General features: G+C 43.4%; 1 protein-coding gene and 1 long non-coding RNA gene across 3 annotated transcripts in view; both read right to left on the bottom strand.

The window, feature by feature from the left end:
• Grid1 (glutamate ionotropic receptor delta type subunit 1) overlaps positions 1–18089 on the bottom strand; it is a 719786-nt gene that overhangs the window by 336242 nt on the left and 365455 nt on the right. The window lies entirely within an intron of this gene.
• On the bottom strand, positions 151–16735 carry LOC116085419. The gene is made up of 2 exons (XR_004116539.1): positions 16639–16735; positions 151–390 (listed from the first exon to the last, which is right to left on the bottom strand). It is a non-coding gene; the product is annotated as an uncharacterized LOC116085419 (long non-coding RNA).

Genomic DNA, 18089 nt, shown 5'->3' with positions numbered 1-18089 from the left:
GAATGCAGACTGTCTCCAAGGGGAAACACAGACTGCCTCCAAGGCTAGGTTCCTAAACCCCAAGGCTCCCTCCAAGGGTAGATTCCTGAACCCACAGGCTGCCCCCAAGGGTGAGTTTCCAATAAAGGATGAGATCAGAAAGGTATAAAAGAGAACTGGATTTATTAAGAACCTATCTATCACATTTCTTCACTTATTCTTCCATCCTTATCAAGACTGGTTTCAATAATCAGAAGACACAAGTTCTAATCCCAGGTGTACTATTTACCAGCTGCCCGTCCTTGGATAACTTGTTTCACCTTTCTAGTGCTCATTTCTTCATCCATATGCAGAAGTTATACCCATAAACTTCACTGAATGTAGAATTTTTAAGGAGGATCCAAAGAATATCTAGTAGAAAGGAAATTGCTCATTAACTGCATTGAAAGAAAAAATATACATGATGATGGTAATAAACTGAAACAATACAATTCTGATTTTATTAAAAAATACATATACTTTGAATACATGCATATCTATATGCATTAAGTAGATATGCATATATATGAGATAAAATAAATAAAGATATTAATGACAGTTATTTCTGCATAGTGGAAATTCAGGTGATTTAATTTTTAAATGTACTTTTCATATTTTGCAAATTGCCTACATTGAACATGGCATACTTTGAAATATTTTTCTAGATTTGCATTTTTATTGCAAATGTGATCCATGTTCAATGTAGAAAATTAAACTGTGCTACCACTGGGAACAGCTTTTTATGAATCCTTCCAGATGTTTTCCTGCACTGATATGAATATACATGTACAAGGCATGAATTTCACAGGCCACGAATCCAGGTGCTACACAGACATAGGCTCTCAAAAACCTCTGGAATGTCTCTCCTGAGTTTCCACTGCACCTAGTCACAGAAACGTAACATTAAGCATGGAAGAGTATGCCCTAGAAAATAAGGATTTTTCTCAGTCAAACAAGAGTTTTCCTGTGAATTTAATCTTGCCTGCCTGCTATGGTTTGGACAGGGTTTATCTCACAAGGGCTCATGTACAGAAAGCTGGGTTATTTTGTGTTTTTTACTGAAATAGAATATCACTCCCTGCCTCCCTTTTCTCCCTCTCTCCCTTTCAATTTCTGTTCCTTGAACTTCTCCTATCCCTTTGCATTCTCAAATATGATAGTCCCCTTTCCTTAATATTTTTTGCATATGTGTATGTAAACACACACATACATACATCTATTACCTGGTAATTCTACTTTTGTTATTTTTGTCTGTATGGTTTCAAGGATGACCACTCTGCACTGGAAAATTGATATGGGGACTCATCTGTGGGACAGACCTAGTTCTCCTCCAAGCTGCCAGCAGTCAATAGTCACCTGCAGTTCTTTGTCTAGGGGTGGGACCCCTTTCACATTAATCTGTCCACTACTATTGATATGGCTCTAGTCTTGTTTATGTAGCCATTTCTCCCTGTTACTCTGACCCTTACAATCTCTCTGTCCCACCTTCTGAAATGTTCTTTGAGCCACAGGCACATAAGCCATGATGTGCACGTATTCAAGAGACATCTTACACATATGGTGAGTTTTTAAAAATTGTACTGGTACAAAAATAGACTTGCAGACTAATGGAATAAAGTGGAAGCTCGGTGAGTCCTTTTAACTATGGCCATCTGATATTGACAGAGGCAAAAAAATATATAAAGTAGAGAGGAAAAGTGTCTTCAACAATGGGTTCTGGGAAAACTGGATACCCACATGTAGAGGAATGAAATTTGACTCATATCTATTACCTTACACAAAGATTAGATCCAGGTGGATCGAAGAACTAAATTTGAAAGCTAAAACACTAAAATACTCCTAGAAGAAAACATAGGCATTACCCCAAAAGAAACAGGTATATGAAAAATTTTCTGAAAGGGATTTCATTTGCCAAGGCATTAAAGCCAACAATCAAAATCTGGGACCTCATAAAACTAAAAAGCTTCTGTACAGCTAAGGAAACAATCAATCAAATGAAAAAAAAAAAAAAGAATGGGAGACAAATTTTACCAACTATCTATCTGACAGAGGATTAAAATTCAGAATATAAAGAACTCAAGAAAACAAAGAGTCAAGGAGACAAATGGCCCATTTAAAAAAAAAAGTGTGTGATGGATGTAAACAGAGAATTCTCAACAGGGATAAGAAATACCTTAAAGAGTGTTAATCATCTATAGCAATTTAAAACAACTTTGAGATTTCAATTCATCTCAGTGAGAGTGCCCAGGATAACCAAACCACTGACAACAACTTCCGGGGAAGTTGTGGAGGAAAAGGAACCCTTCCTTCACTGTCAGTGGGAATGCAAACCGGAGCAGCCAACTCTGGAAATTAGCATGGAGAACCCTCAAAAAACTAAAAGTAAACCTACCATACCATCCAGCTATACCACTCCTGGACTATGCCCAGAGGACTAGACAGTCTATACCACAGCCCAGCCATGTTCACAGCCACACATGTCATAGTCTACTATAGCCCAGCCGTGTTCACAGCCACATATGTCATGGTCTACCACAGCCCAGCCATGTTCACAGTCACACATGTCATGGTCTTTTCATGGAGCCAAGGTTAATGTTTTTCTCTCCTTGATCTTCAGGTCTATCCTAACTGGTAAATTCCAAGATGCCTACATTACTAAGATATAGCTGACAATGCACACTAAGTGCTCTGAAGCACCCCTCTGTGTGACCTCTTCTGGTCCAACAGCCCCAGTTCCTTTATTTCACAAAGGTGAACATTTAACACTTCCGAGTAGCTCTTTCCACCATCTTGGCATCCATGGAGGCCTGCTGAGAACAAGACGTGTAAAAAGCAAATATGTCTAGAAGACTGTGGTGCAAGGCCATTTTTTGCAGGCTACAAGTGAGGGCTCCAGAACTAAAGAGAACACACAGCTCTTCTTAAAATTGAAGGTGTTTAGGCCAGAGATGAAATTGAGGCAAGAGATACAGTGACTCCTGGAGGCAAACCAAACAAAACCAGAGTTGTCTGGGGAAAAGGAAACAGTGGCATGCTTCATGCCAAACTCTGAAGCAACCTTCCCAAGTGGCATTGGGCACAGAATCCATGTCACACTGTATCCTTCCCAGATTTAAACTAATGAAAAGGAAATAAATCAAAGTGGACAAAAAAATGTCAGGGTGTTGCCCCATGCTTCCCCAGAATAGGTTACCACAGTCTCTCTCTGCCTAGATGTGCTCCCTACTCCAACCCTGTCAATTCCTACTCTTCTGAAACTGAGGCTGCCTGGCTCAGGGAAGTTAGTGACAGACATCACCTCCACAGAGTCCAAATGGATTTCAACTCTCTTATTACTCTCCAATGCCCACGCTGGAAGGCCCTTCATAAAACCGTTCCCAGTAAGAAGATTCCTCTTCCCACATTCTGAGTTATCTTTATTCCATCTGTGTGGGTCCAACAGACAGAAAGCCTGGGTGTGCAAGGCTTAGGACACAGACCTGAGGCCAGGAGTTAGCCTCATCCTCAGTGACTACCCAAGTATTCCTTTCCAGGCAGCATCTCTGTCACAGAGAGGATGTCTACTGGAAAAATCCAAGGCTGAACACTGACTTTTTACCTGTAGTCTCACATTCTGCCTGAAGACTGGAGGTGAAGGAGTAATGGTCCAACATACACAGATAAGAAAAAGAAATGTTAATTCTTCATACTACTGTATATGTTTGTATGTTTCCTATGGCCATAGGAAATAAGAAATAAAGTTAACTAGTGGAATAGTGAACTTGTACCATATAGACCTTGTGTAGTATTAGTTCTTCACTGAATAGAGTGTTTTTGGGTCATTGGGATAATCTATATCCATTGTAATAGCCGAAAGGCATTCTGTGGTATTATTGGATATGTAATCACTTGTTTTAAAAATGGAAGCATTGTTTCCCATCTTTGACTCTCTAGTGCTTCAGAGAACACCCATGTGTGATTCTCCTGCTTATTTGATTGACTTTTTGCTAAGAACCAATGTTTAGAGGTGTTATTGTTCTATCAAAGAATATTGGCAAATTGCACCCAACAAAAAAGTACGTGTGAGAACTTTATAGATAATAAAACTAGAATACCAATCCAGTGGGGAATTATATATTGTCCCATATTCAAAATTTAATAAAGAATTATAGGATAAATATATATTTATATAAGGTGCATTACCTATGAAAAAATGTAATGTCAGGCTAAAGCTCAAAGAGGAGCTAGAGAGATGGCTCTGGGATTAGGAGCACTTGGTGATCCTAAAGAGAACCTGACTTTGTTTCCCAGCACCCACTTGGGTAGCTCACAACCTTCTGTAACTCCATCTCCAAGAGGATCCAATACCTCTGCTCTTCTTGTATATATTATACATACAAACAGACATACACATAATTAAAAATAACAAAAAATTCATTCTGTAGGAATCCAGACTGACCCAAGACTTTCTTAGAAGCTCTGATGAAAGTACAAAGGGAACTTTAGTTTTATGTCCTTGCCCAGGAATGAATTTGGTAGAGCCTGTCTGATGCCATAGCCAGGACCTCATAGGAGTCAAAGTTCTAGTTTCTGGAGTTCTGAGTCTTCCCTCAGAGCTCTGGCTATCAGTCCTTAGGCAGCTGTGTGAGATATCCTGTGTTCTCTTTGCTAACATTGTCTGACTTAGCTCTCTACTGACCTTGGCATTTTTTTTTCCTCCTGCAAATAGTCTAAATGATGCTGTGCTTCTTAATAAACTTGCTTGGCACGAGTCACCAGCTTATGCAAGCCCTCCTGGTGCCAGCTATGCTTTTGTCGTCTTTATTTCTCATCCCCTGTCCTCCCACTCAATACTTTACCATTCAGGTCCCTTATTCCTGTGGGCTTGGGTCATAATTCTTTTTTTAATATCTAAAGAAAAAATAAAACAGCCATGCTATAAGCAACCAACAGTCCAGTTATGATGCCAAGGAAACAACAATGACCAGCATGGTACAATAATCCTAAGCATGTAGCCACATGCATACCTTGATGATAACCAATAGCTCTCTGATTACACTTAAGACCCACTCAGTAAGAGGGAAACCATGCCTAGTGCTAGAAATTTAGCCACCTACCAGGGCTAGTGAAGTTGTGGATCTTGAAACAGCACCTACAACTACTACATTCTAAGTATTCATCTTTACACATACAGAATGTAATCCCAGTCCCTCATCAAGGAAACTTTTTATTGCAACAGAGGGAGACCATTATAGAAAACCACAACCAATTAATTGAAATGCAGAGTTCTGGAGTCCAGTTCTGAGGAGTACATCTACGATACAACTCCTGCACCTATGGTTGGGGGATCATTGCAGGAAAAGGGATAACAAGATTGTCAGAGGCATTGGAACAAGGAGTTTGCTTTACAACTGTGTCTCCTAGGAATACCAGAAAGCTACACCCATGGAGTCTTACCAACATAATACCATAAACAGGAACTGAACAAGGAAAACCACATAGATATTCTTCAGTTTCTAAAGGCATATGCCCTTTATTATAAACAAATTTTAATCTAATTGAAAAATCTTTTTACTAAAAATGTCATATAATCCTCTATAATATTGTAGATTAAAATACTCATTTATGGTTTCGATTACTTCAAAACTTGATTCAAAATTTTGCCATGGCAGAAGGAGGTAACTCTCTGTTCTATGCCTCCATACTAGAGAGGTTCTTGGGTCGTATGACTTTCTCAACCTTAAACACCACAGTATTTGCCAAAAAGATGGTGTGTACATTTCCATCTTCCCAAATGTTAGAAGCACAGGCCCAGAGCATACTAAAAGGTCATATGTTTACAGTCATCTCAAAGCACACTGAAATTAATTATTTTGGATGTTTCTTATACATGAGTTAGAAAATTCTGTTCTGCAGGTTTGGAACATTCAAGGTTTTTATAAGCATTTTCAAAACACAGCAAACTCCTCAGTCCATGAGTTTATAATGTGTGGGTTAAAACTTCTACTTCCCAGGAAGATGTTTTACTATGCAAATGTGAGGATTTAAAATAATTGGTACTCTTGAATGACACACACTGTTTTCAGCAATAACCAAATTAACACAAATATTTCCAAATATCTATTTCTGAAATGCTTTCACAGAACAAAAAATAATTCCTTTTTAAAAGCAATTACTTTCCCATGCATTGTTATAACATTGATGGGACAGATTAATGCATTTGAATTTTTAAAAAAATCCTGCCTGGTAATTCTTCAATGGCATAGTGTCATTGCTAAGAAGGTCAGAAAACCTGAAAGGAGTTTTTATGAAGCCAAAGCATCTTAACTTCAAGGTTTTTAAAGCATTTTGTCACAAGCTCTTCAGTGAAACACAGGGGACCTGGCACACTCTGCTGGCTTCTGTGGTCACTGCGGTCACACACACAAACACATACATATTTTTAAACATAACAATGTTTTTTCTTTAAAAAAAAAAAAAGCACTAGTTGAACAGGGGACACTGTTGTTGTTCTCTGGGGTATCAGAGTGCAACCTACTTGACACTGTTGGTATTTTTCTACAGGAAGATACCTGAGCAGGGACACACGCATGTGTCGACCTCACGGAGGAATTTTAGTAAATACAATGATCATATCTGCTAAGGAGAGAAGAAACTGAAGTCACGGTGAAAGAAGAAAGCCCAGACATGAAACCAGCTTTTCTTTCTAAACAGGAAAGAAGAGAATTCTGAGAATATAAACATACTAAAATGCCTCCTTCTATTGAGAAATCAAAGGGAAGCACCTTAGGACTGTTATAACGAAATCCGTTGTTGATTATCACCTAAGGTAGCAGGCTGCCTTATAAGAAGTCTACTTAGCTGGAGAAAATCCAGGAAGTAACCATGTTTAGTGCGTTAAAGGAGATCCTGGGATAGGAAAAGGAAGAGTGGCCTCAATCCAACGGGGTGCATTTAAGACACTAAAAGTAATAAGTGCAAATAAAAGTAACACACAGGGAGAAGACAAACTGGAAAGTCCTGACACCAAGGAAGCAGGACAATCTTGGCAGAGGAGCAAAGAAATATGTCCCTCCTGGGAAGAGAAGGGCTGCTTCTGCCAGGACAGGGCTGATGCAGTTGCAGGGGTCAAGGGGCTACCAGTCCTGCCCTCACATCAGGGTGTGGTGGTCAAGAGCAAGCTTGTGGAACTTTCAATTATGTTTTAACTGAAAACTTTCTATCTTCAACCTCACTTCCTGAAGGTATTCGCTTTCAACTGCACATCCTACCAGGATGATTCTACAGATTGTATAAGGATCTAAATATAAATTCAACAGAAACAGGATCATATCATGATGATATCCTATAATCTGCTTCTTCATTATCATGAAGCAAAAGATTGTGGACATCCTTTGTATATAGAGATCAAATTCAGTCTTTTGGAAGCTACATTGTATCTTGTTCCATGGATAAATGTTAAATTATTTATCTGGCTCTCCATACATTTATATTCACTCTGCTTCTACTGTTTTCCTATTTACAGATGGGGCTGCCGAGGGGCCCACGCTCTGGTGAGCACAATCTTTACCTCAAACCCTCTGAGCTTCTATCCCAACACTTCTGTTTACCATTTCTATAGGTCTGTACAGGTTTTTAACCTTCCAAAACTCAGTGCCTTCATTTTTAATAGGAAATAATCTCAACTCTATAGAGTATGCTGTTTGCCCTTGTCAACTTAATATAAACCTAGACATTTCTGGGGAAGAGAGAAGCTCAATTGAGAAGACACCTTCTAAATATTGGCCTATAGTCAGGTCCCTGGGGCACTGTTTTTACTAATGATTAATGTGTGAGGTCCCAGTCTATGATGCAGTATCACACTTTGGTCCTAAGTTGTTTAAGAACTGGCTGAGCCAGTAAGCAGTGTTCCTCCACAGCCTCTGCTTCAGTTCTTCTCTCCAGGTTCCTACCTTGAGTTTCTGATGTCACTTCTCTCAGTGATGAACTCTAAACCAGGAAGTGTGAGATGAAATAAACCCTTTCCTCCTCCCCCAGTTGCTTTTTGTCATGGTGTTTAAGCAGCAATAGAAACCCTAATGATGACATAGGAATTGTGAATTGAATAGGTTCACACTGATCACTGAAATTAAATGAGCAAATCTCAGCCCTGCCTCCTCCCTCCCTCCCTCTTCCCTCAGCTCTGCCTCCTCCTTCCCTCCCTCCCTCCATCCTCCCTCAGCCCTGCCTCCTCCCTTTCTCCCTCCTCCCTCATCCATGCCTCCTCCCTCCCTCCCTCCCTCCTCTCTTTTTCTCTCTCCTCCTCTCTCTATGTATAAATAAAGACAAAGGGCTGGGGAGGGGTACAAAGGCCCAGAAGTAGTTATTCTCTATTCTCAGAGAATAGAAGGAATTGTATAAATTAATCGTCAATAAGCAAGCACACTCCTCCAGACTCACAGAAACAGAAAGCAGACCTGAGTCCCGCAGGGTAGACTTCAGGTTGGTCATGGACAAGCCATTTCGAAGATGCTACTCTGTTGAAACTGAGGGCATGTGACTTGGGAATTGATGTGTAGATAGCACTGAGAGAAGGCAGCCCTGTCAGCCTGATGACAATGGTGTGGGAGAGCAAAATCTCAATGTGAGTGCCAGCGAGCAACAGACTTGATCAGTGAAGTTAAGAAACACCCAGAGAAAAACACAAAATATAGTGCCATACCAGAGATATTTACAAACAACAGGAATACAGATGATGGGATTCTGGAAACCCAAGCCAGGAGTGGAGGGGGCAGAAATTGCAAAAGGCCTGGGGATAACTAAGTATTTAAAAGCAGGAGCACAGCCTTGCATTCATCTCCCTGTCATTCTCAAATCCAGGAAGCCTCAGACTTCCACCTACCTTCCTACCGAGGATCTGCCTGGGCCTCACTGTTGACCATGCCAGGTCTGTCATCCTCTGCACAAAAGAGAGTCCAGGACTCTGGCCCAGTGTTCAGGGTTGTCTCAACTCCTCTCCCAGCTTGACTGGTGTTGCTGCCCCACCACACACACACACACACACACACACACACACACACACACACACCACTTTCACCACATGATCACTTGTCCCTCTAGAGAACCCTACCATATGGGAGACACCCGTCTGCAGTTAGAAGCCTGTCTGCTAACACGCCATGGAGAAAGAGGATGATGTACCCTCTTCCAGCTCTGGTTGGATACTACTCCCAAGATTGACTCTTCATGGAAGTAGTCACTGGAACATTCTATCCCTCCATTCAGTGATGGTGTCAGAAGTTGAGAGCCCAGGCTTCACACCAGCAAACTGAACTTTTCTAAGAGAGGTGATAGATGGATGTAGGGACAAACTTGGTTCATATCCTTGGGCTGGGGCTGCTACTACCATCCTGCCTGCCCATCATGAGAAAAACCTGTGTCTAGCTCCACAAGAACAGAGTGTGAGAGTCTGACAGACTCTGTATGCATGTTTGCTGAGTGAATAAATGAATGTAACAAGATAGAATCAGATCAACAAGCAAACAAATGGACAAGTGTCCTGAGGGAACATATGGCTTGGGCCCTCTAACTCAGGCTGCCTGCATGTCCTCTGTTTGCACTTCTACCTGTGCCTGCTCCAGTTAGAACCTTCCCCAGTCAGGCACAACAACTTAAACCACTCCACAGTTATTTCCTATGCTGTTTCTCCCATGTGCTCTTTCCACAAGCGACCAGCTAACCTCCTCCCACAAAGCCTTCAGAGTTCCCCCACACACTGTCTCACTGCTGCTAACAATGAGCCATATTTCCTGCCTTGATTTAAAGCTACTTATTAACACAACTGCAGCAAATACCGGGCAGATCCCAGAACCTCTTCCTCTTGTAGTTTAAAGACACATCCCTCCAGCCTGCCCTCTTTTTAACAAGAAGCCCAGAGTTGCTTGGGAGTTTTCCCCAGTGCTGCATCCCAGGGAGCAGGCTGAGGAAGATGCAGTGTCTCCTTAGTCAGGCACTCTGCTGTATCATTCCTGTCCCTGATTTCCCCAAGGCCTGGCCTGGGAGGTCACTTCTCCTCTCCCTGCCCTCCTTGGACTTCTTTATGAGATTTCTGTTCATGAATCTACACCCTAGGGATGCTATCTGAGGTCACTGACAGCCCTTCCCATCATGCCTCTTAAGCACTGAAGGCTGTCGATCTGTTCCTCTCCAGGCTCCAAGGCACAGAGGAGTACAGGAGAGGCAGCTTGTAAAGAAAGCAAAGCAAAACAAAACAAAAGCAAACAAAATCGGGTGGGATAGGACAGAGAAGTCAAGGGTGCTGGAGGAGGAGAGAGGGTCAGTAAGCCAGGAGCTGCCAATGTGAGGATGGTGTCCTGGAAAACCGGACTTAGGAATTCCTAGAACACACCAGCACTTTTAAACATTAGCGAAAACAACAAAAAGGATCTATTGTTTTTACTATTTCCAGAGGAAACTTAGGCGTGGATATTTACAGTTTTAGAAATTCGTCTTTTCCTTTATTCCTCCTCCTTGGTGTTGGCTGAAGTGTTACACTTCTCGGTGAGGAAATGAGCATTTAGGTACCCATAGCCGCACAAAGATGAAGCCAGTGTGGTTAAGGACAGGGTCCACACAGTGTCTATCTTGTAAGGATGTTTTCTTTCTCCAAAATTTGGTTCCCTCTACAAATAATGGTTCCTACCAAAAAACAGAAATAGAGAGACAGGGAACCAGGGAAGAGATAAAGGCAGAGGAAGAGACTGAGAAAGAAGAGGGAAGAAAATCCTTGCTAATTGAATTACCTCTCTCTCCTCTCATAGACCTGCCTGGGCTATCACCTAGGGAGAACTGTTAGCTTGGGGGACATTCTGCGAGAGGAATCTTCCAGATTGTGTGTAATGAAGATGGGTGTCCTCCCTGTACAACTCCTAAGGCAGCCTATCATCACTCTGCCTAGCCCCTCCCCTTGCTTACGCCTGAGGGCCCTGTGTAGCCTGTTAGCAGTCCCTCGGTGTACTTCCCTAGCACGCATGAAGGCACAGACAAAACTCTTCCAGGATAACGCATGTGCCCTGTCACACACACCCTCCACAGAAACATTACACTGTCTGGTTTTAATATTCATCGGCTGCTTCTCCATCCAGAGCTCCTAATTCGCAGTGTGGGACAATGTTTTCCTATTAAGCATTTTCCCCTAAGCCTCATTACCTCTCTGTGGTAGAAAATCACCGCCGTGCTTTGGCTGCCTTAGCAGGAGAGGAAATTAATTTACAAAAGAGGGCAAAATCATCTCCAAATAACAAATCCTTCTAAACTTGGAATCTGGCACTTCATAATCAAGTCAGATGTAAAGGAAAACGGTGACCACAAGACAGTTTACAGGCGCTGCTGCAAATGGCCTGAACTTAGGGAAGCTTACAACACCGAGGGGAGAAGAAAAGACAGTGGGAAGCACTGACCACAGAGAACCATACCAGCAAAGCCTGGGGGTGGGATAAATAGAGGAGGATAGGAGGATGCTTGCTGAAGAGAATGTGGAACTAAATCTGAAATCCAGCAGCAAGGACTTACCACAGGCAGAGCGAGCCAGCAGCTGCCAGTCACTGCACGGAAGAGGTATGCCAAGCAGTTCTAAATTTGCATCTCCTTAACATGTACTTTATTTACTGGGCTGAGAGGAATTTGCAGCACTGAGGCATCCAGAAATTAAGGCTACATGAAAGCTTGAATCATAAATATGTGAAATATAAATGGCTCGTCCATTGGTACTCTAAGTAGAAAGAATACCTTTCTAGCTCCTTGGTTATATAACAGATTCAACTTGAGATACACACAGTTGGTCTTTGGTGTACTGGATAAACCTGTCCTCAAGTCAAATGTTACTATGCTGTGTAGTTTATACTCTAGAACAAACAAGAAATAGCAAAACCAGGAGATACATGCTTCTTGGTATTCACAAACTGCTGGTCTGTGTTAAACACCCAAAATTCTGACCTCAGTAGTTAAGTGGTACGGGTAAGAACCGAAAAGGCATGAACCTAAACTTGAACTCCGCAATCTGTAGTACTCAATGAACCACTCTGACAGCCAACAGCCCATAATGTCACAAATGTTAAAAAGACTATGGCTATTGAACATCAAACCCTCTGCAGACCCTAAACTTTTTTTTTGGTCTCCTTTTCTAACACAAACTTTGGGAATGGTCTGAAAGATTTGATCCCACAGATGTCAGTACATGAAATCTCTGTAACAGCTCCCAGTCCCTCCCCACTTCATGCAGTGCAGGTATCAATAGACCCCATGTCCTCAGGGACTCCTACTGCCTGGGTTGAAGAAAAAACTCCGTATCTCCTTGTTCCTCATCTCCTTGTTCCTCAAGTAGTACAGGGAGGGACTTACGCACTCACAAGAGTAGAGACAAAACGGCTCATCTGCCCTTGCAAGGGCCCCAGCCCATCATGGTGAGTGTTCAGCACCAAAGTGGGGGACTTTGAACCACAAGCAAACAAGGGAAGAAGGCACCAAGAGGTCCTTCATACCTGCACCCAGATACCAGCCAGCACCAGATACAACCTAGCAGACAATGCCTGAAGTACTGAGAACCTAAGGAAAGGCCTGCTTTGAGAATCAGACTGCTGAAATCAGTGGTAAAGGCTCTGGCTGGCCCATGCCATGGCCCTGTGCTGAAGGATATGTATCTTCAAAGCAGACACATCAGGGAACTTGACCTTGACCTCTACACAAAAATGCTGAGAACAGTGAAGGGAGAAAATAGTAATTCCAGACTCCTGCATTTGCCTAGGGTAAATAGCAAGAAAACTCTGGCCAGCCACTGACAGGTCCCAGTGAGACTCAACCCTCTGTCTGGATAGTGTGACGGCACTGTTGGACTGCTTTCCTTCATCATTCACTTGTTTGGTCAGATGATAGGTCAGCAGCTTCCTGGAAACCCTCCACAACCAGTGTCGTTGTCTGCCAAAGGCTGAATGAAGAGTGTAGCCCTGTGGTGGGACTCCTCCTTTTATTTTCCCCAGCTGAGCTTTCTCCACAAGAGGTGAGACACCCACTGAAATCCTCAGTCGTCCCTCATAATCAAGAAGAAAGTTAGCTATGAATTGAATAGCAAATTCTTGTGAGTCAAACGAGCAGTGGTCTCCTCCAGGCACCCTGGAAACATGGAGTCTCAGGTCCTCACAGTGGACAACCACAGTCCTGAGGCAGTTACTTGGGATGCGTGATGCTCAAGTCACAATGCAGCTTCACCCACCAGCCTCTTTCAATATCCTTTATACACATGCTTTGTTATCCCAATGAGGAGCCTCAATTTAATTTTAATGTAGACAATTTTCTGAATCAAAGTATAAGCCAGTAGCCCCCAGTGGCTGCCAGGCTAGCCCTGGCTCTGGAGACCCAGAGGAAACTTACCACAGAGTAGCATGGAACTTGTAGGTGTTTGGTGGCTAAATCAAATACCATCCAAAACAATTCCTATTTTGCCCAGTCCCTGCCAGCCAAACCTCCCAACACCCTTCCATGGAAACTTCTAAACTGGTGATGCTCAAAGTTCATGAGGATATTTCCATCTTCAAAGAGATGAGTTACATAAATGTCACGTCTTATAAAGTATAAAATAGATGTTCAGGATTCCTGTTTTCAAATGAGGGCAGGTAGGGATTAAGTACAGTGCTGACCCTGAGGGAATGTCTTTGCCTGCTTTGGGCTCACTCATGTGCTCTGATTATGCTAAGCTGCCCAAAGACTCCCTGGTAGCAGGAGATCAACCCCTTGACAGCAAGGTGTTGAACAAACGCTCAGCAAGATCTATACACAGAGAACTCAGCTGAAGAAGCTCTCCCCTCCAAGAGGTGATCAGTGTGCAAGGGGGTGGCATGGGAAACACCAGCCTGAAACAGTTCCAGCCTAAAGCTTCCATTACGGAGTTCTTCTGCTCAGGAAACACAAATCCATTCTAACTACAATCAGAATAATTGGGAGGGATCTGGGAATTCAAAGAATTGCTGTCAAAAGCTCAAGAAAGAAGCTGAAATGGGAAATGGCTCTGAGGCTTTTAGGGAGCAAGCTACAAAATAACTGTGAAGCAGGAAGAAGTGTGGCCATGCTTTCTCCCCTGATTGTCTCTATGGATGAGTTCCAGCTGGGTCCTAGGTGCTCAAATTTGCACAGGCTCAGAGAGCTCAGCCTCCTTTTGTTGAGCCTTCTGGTTGCTATAGGCAATAGAATATCCCATTTGTATTCTCATTTGTAAATGACAAGGCACACACGTGCGGGATAGTGTGTGTGTGTGTGTGTGTGTGTGTGTGTGTGTGTGTGTGTGCCAGACACCAGACTACAGGAATAAAAGACAGTTCTCCCAAAGTAAATCAGGAGCTCCCGGAAGGAGAGGAGGTTGGATTCACTCCCTAGTGATTACACTGACAGGAGCCTCAGCACCCAGAGTCATGGCAGAGTCATGCTCCACTCAGAGGACTCTGACTCTTAGCTGTGGTTGGTACCAACACCCCAGAGGCTCTTGTATTTGCTCCTCTCTCCTGAACCATCCACTTGCCCAGCTTCCCACTTCAGTGTTAGGGAGAGATGAGGCTAAGGAAAAAGAAATGGGTTGATGTGTCTGTCTTTCTTGTGATCAGGGTAACTGGCCACTTGAAGTCACTTTGCAAATTTGCCCCCTGTTCCAGAGAGCCGCGCTCAAAACAGAGACCACCCCCAGCTAACTAAAGCAAGAATGAAACTTGTGAAACAACTAAAGGAGGCAGGAAACTTCCGGAGCTTAGGGACAGCAAAACCCAAGAAGCAGAAAACAGAAAAACCTCTCAGACCCAGGGCCACCGCCTTTCAGACACCTCTTCAGACATTCTGCTGGGTCATGTCACCTGAACCTGCCAGGGTCATACATGGCTCCTTGGTAGACATTACTGCAATTCCAATTTTACCTCCATAGATGATTTTTGTTTACATATGATGATATGTTTACATGTCAACTTCACCTGGCACAGTCTCTCAGATAGGCACCCTGGTATAATGAATGCGTGTGGATGTGTTAGCATACACAATTACTGTCCTGAGCCCCCTCAGCAACTCTGTGATTGCTCATGTCATGTGTCTACATGACTGGGCTATGCCCAGACACATTTGGTCAAACATTTGTGTGTGTGTGTGTGTGTGTGTGTGTGTGTGTGTGTGTGTGTGTGTGTGTGTGAGGGGGGATGAGGGAGGGAGTTGGACTTATATTAGATGATTACCAATTAAAGGCATACACAGAAGAGAATAATTAGTTTAGAAATCTGGATATCTGAGCTAAGAAGTTGGTCTTTTCAGCTTCTGGATTGTAACTAAAATCTTTGCTCTTTGGATGCAGAGCTGATAACACAGAAACTACTGGATCCCTGGGCTATCAACTACTAGAACCCCAGGCTATCAACTACAGGGTCCCCAGGCTATCAACTACTAGAACCCCAGGCTATCAACTACAGGGTCCCCAGGCTATCAACTACTAGAACCCCAGGCTATCAACTACAGGATCCCCAGGCTATCAACTACAGGATTCCAGGCTATCAACTACAGGGTCCCCAGGCTATCAACTACAGGGTCCCCAGGCTATCAACTACAGATAAGACACAGTCTTACTTCTGAAGCAGAATGACCCAATTCTTTAGAATAAATCTTTCTATGTGTATGTGAATTCTGTTGTCTCTGCTCCTCTGGGCAACTATTACACCACGCCGCTCAGAGAGACCCATGCCCTGTTCTAGTCACACTAGACTCACTCCTGAAAAACCCTAAGCTTCCCTTCTCACAGCCTGGCAAATACATGGAATGAAACATTGCTTAGCTGAGGCTCTCTGGGGTGTGGCCCAGTGCTCTGCCTGCATATCCTTTGGTGTGTGTGAGTTCCTAGGCCAATATACACAGCAACTCACTTGCCACTCCTAATCTTGATGGCACATCCTGATGCTGTTTCTTGCATATCCCCCATGCCGTGCCTAGCTCATATCCCAGAGCCCAGGCAACCACTGATGTGCTTTCCATCTGCACAGAGCAGATTCATATTTTCTATTTCTATGTATGATGGTTAACCTTGATTGTCAACTTGACTAGATTGAGAAGTACCCAGACCAAGGAGGGCAAGCCTCTAGGTATGTCTGTGAATACAAGAATGTTTCCAGAGAGGGTTAATATGGGAAACACCTGGCCTGAATGTGGGTAGCACCATTCAACAGCTAGGGGACCTGGGTGGAAAAGGGAGAGAAAGGAAGAAAGCCAGCATAGACAATGTTTTTCTTTCTCTTTCTTTTCCTTCTTCCTCCCCTTTCTTCTGTCCCATCTCATCTCCTGCTTCTCTCCCCTCTGCCTCCTGGCCACCATATATGGGTTGTTCCATTCTAACATGCCTTTCTCACTATACTGGACTCTGCAACTGAGAGCCAAAATAAACCCTTTCCAGTTTGATTTCTTTTTTAATTGTTTTGCTCAGGTATTTGTTACAGTGAAAGAAAACATGACAAATACAGAATTTCAAAGACTTACTGGTAATGTGGTGTTTTGGGATCCGTCCCTGTCACTAGTGTAGCAACAGGCTTTTTTCTTTCATTAATGAGAATCACTCTATGCACAGGGAAACCCCACATTTGTTTATCTACTCACCTTCTGGTCCAGCATCTGAATCAGTTCTACTTTCCTATAAAGCTGAACAAAATCTTCCAATCTGAGTCTTTCGTGTGGATGTTGTGTTTTCACTACTCCTGGATAATGAGGATCAGAATAGGGTAAGAGCATAAACCTACAGCTATCTTCCTAATAATAAAGAACAGCATCCTCTAAGGACGTTCCTCTACCTTGCTTCTCCTTTCAGCTCCGGCAGCTACAGGTGTGCATGTGCAGCCCGGGGGCCTGGGAAAAGAGAAAGCTGCAGAGATCTGTACGGCAGGCCTTCCTAGAAACGTGTGAAATCCCTCTCCATGTCCCCATCCCCACCACTTGATTCCAAGCTCACCTACTGCATCTACAATGTGAGTGGTGACATCACCACCCAGCACTGTCACAGAAGGGATGGTGACATATCACCTCACAGCACTGACACACAAGGGAAAATTGAGAACTTTCTATGTGCCTACCAGCAGTTACTAGCTCAGGGCCGGTTCTTGTTTTACTTACCTATGTCTCTCTCCTGTGGCCTCATCCCTCAGGTCCTTTAACTACACCTAGCATTACCAATTTCTGGTCTATGTGCAATGAATAATTGAACAAATGAGTGAGACTGGTTTAGTCACTACCAACACTGTGCTGGCTGTGTCAAATTAGGCCACTGAGGTCTACCTGAGGGCCCAACTTTGCATGCTAACCTCTCCCATATAACACTGTCTACCTTCTTTGAAGAATTGCAAGCTTCCTCTGGGAAAGGGAAAGATTTCCACTGGCCTGGGCTCCCTGCTGACAACTGACTGGCCGAGTGGGGGATTTCCTGGTGGATTCTTCCTGCACATCTGCTAGAAAATGGTTCTCTGCTATTGCTGTCCTGGTCCAAGGACAAAAGGCTGTTTACCAGGCCCCAAGAATCTCAGCCATGGCCCCTACATTGGTTGGGTAACAAGGGCACAACAAGCCCAGATTTCCTCCTTGGAGCAATCAAAGTGATAAGAATACATCCTTAGCATCTCTCTGCGGATAGAATGAAATAATGCATATGAATGCATGAACGTGCTTTGAAAACACTAAATTGCTCCCCAAAGGTAAGGTCCTATTATCAGGCAGCGCTCATCTCCTCACTCACAGGCACAGGCCGCCCCCACCCCCTTTCTCAGCCTGCACCAGGATCATTAGCTGTTCTGAACAAGTCCTCAGATTTCTGTCAGCCTGGAGGCTACAAAGTGTCTTTGCCACCACCCACCAGTGACCCTCACAAACTAACTATGGGGGGGTTTACCACCCTGACGCTGAGGCAAAAAGAAACTTGCTTGAAGCCACAGACTGCAGGACCCATGGACCAAGCCATCTGTCACCTGTCTCCTCCTTTCTTCCTTCACTCCTTCCAGGGCTTTTTGTCAGCATCCCCAGGTGTGTCTCTTACCTACAAAGCTGTTCAGCATCTGGTGGAT

This window comes from Mastomys coucha, unplaced genomic scaffold (genome assembly GCF_008632895.1).
Source record: "Mastomys coucha isolate ucsf_1 unplaced genomic scaffold, UCSF_Mcou_1 pScaffold9, whole genome shotgun sequence".
NCBI classification, from domain to species: domain Eukaryota; kingdom Metazoa; phylum Chordata; class Mammalia; order Rodentia; family Muridae; genus Mastomys; species Mastomys coucha.
Note: the sequence above shows the minus strand (reverse complement) of the source record. Positions and strands in the feature narration are given on the sequence as shown.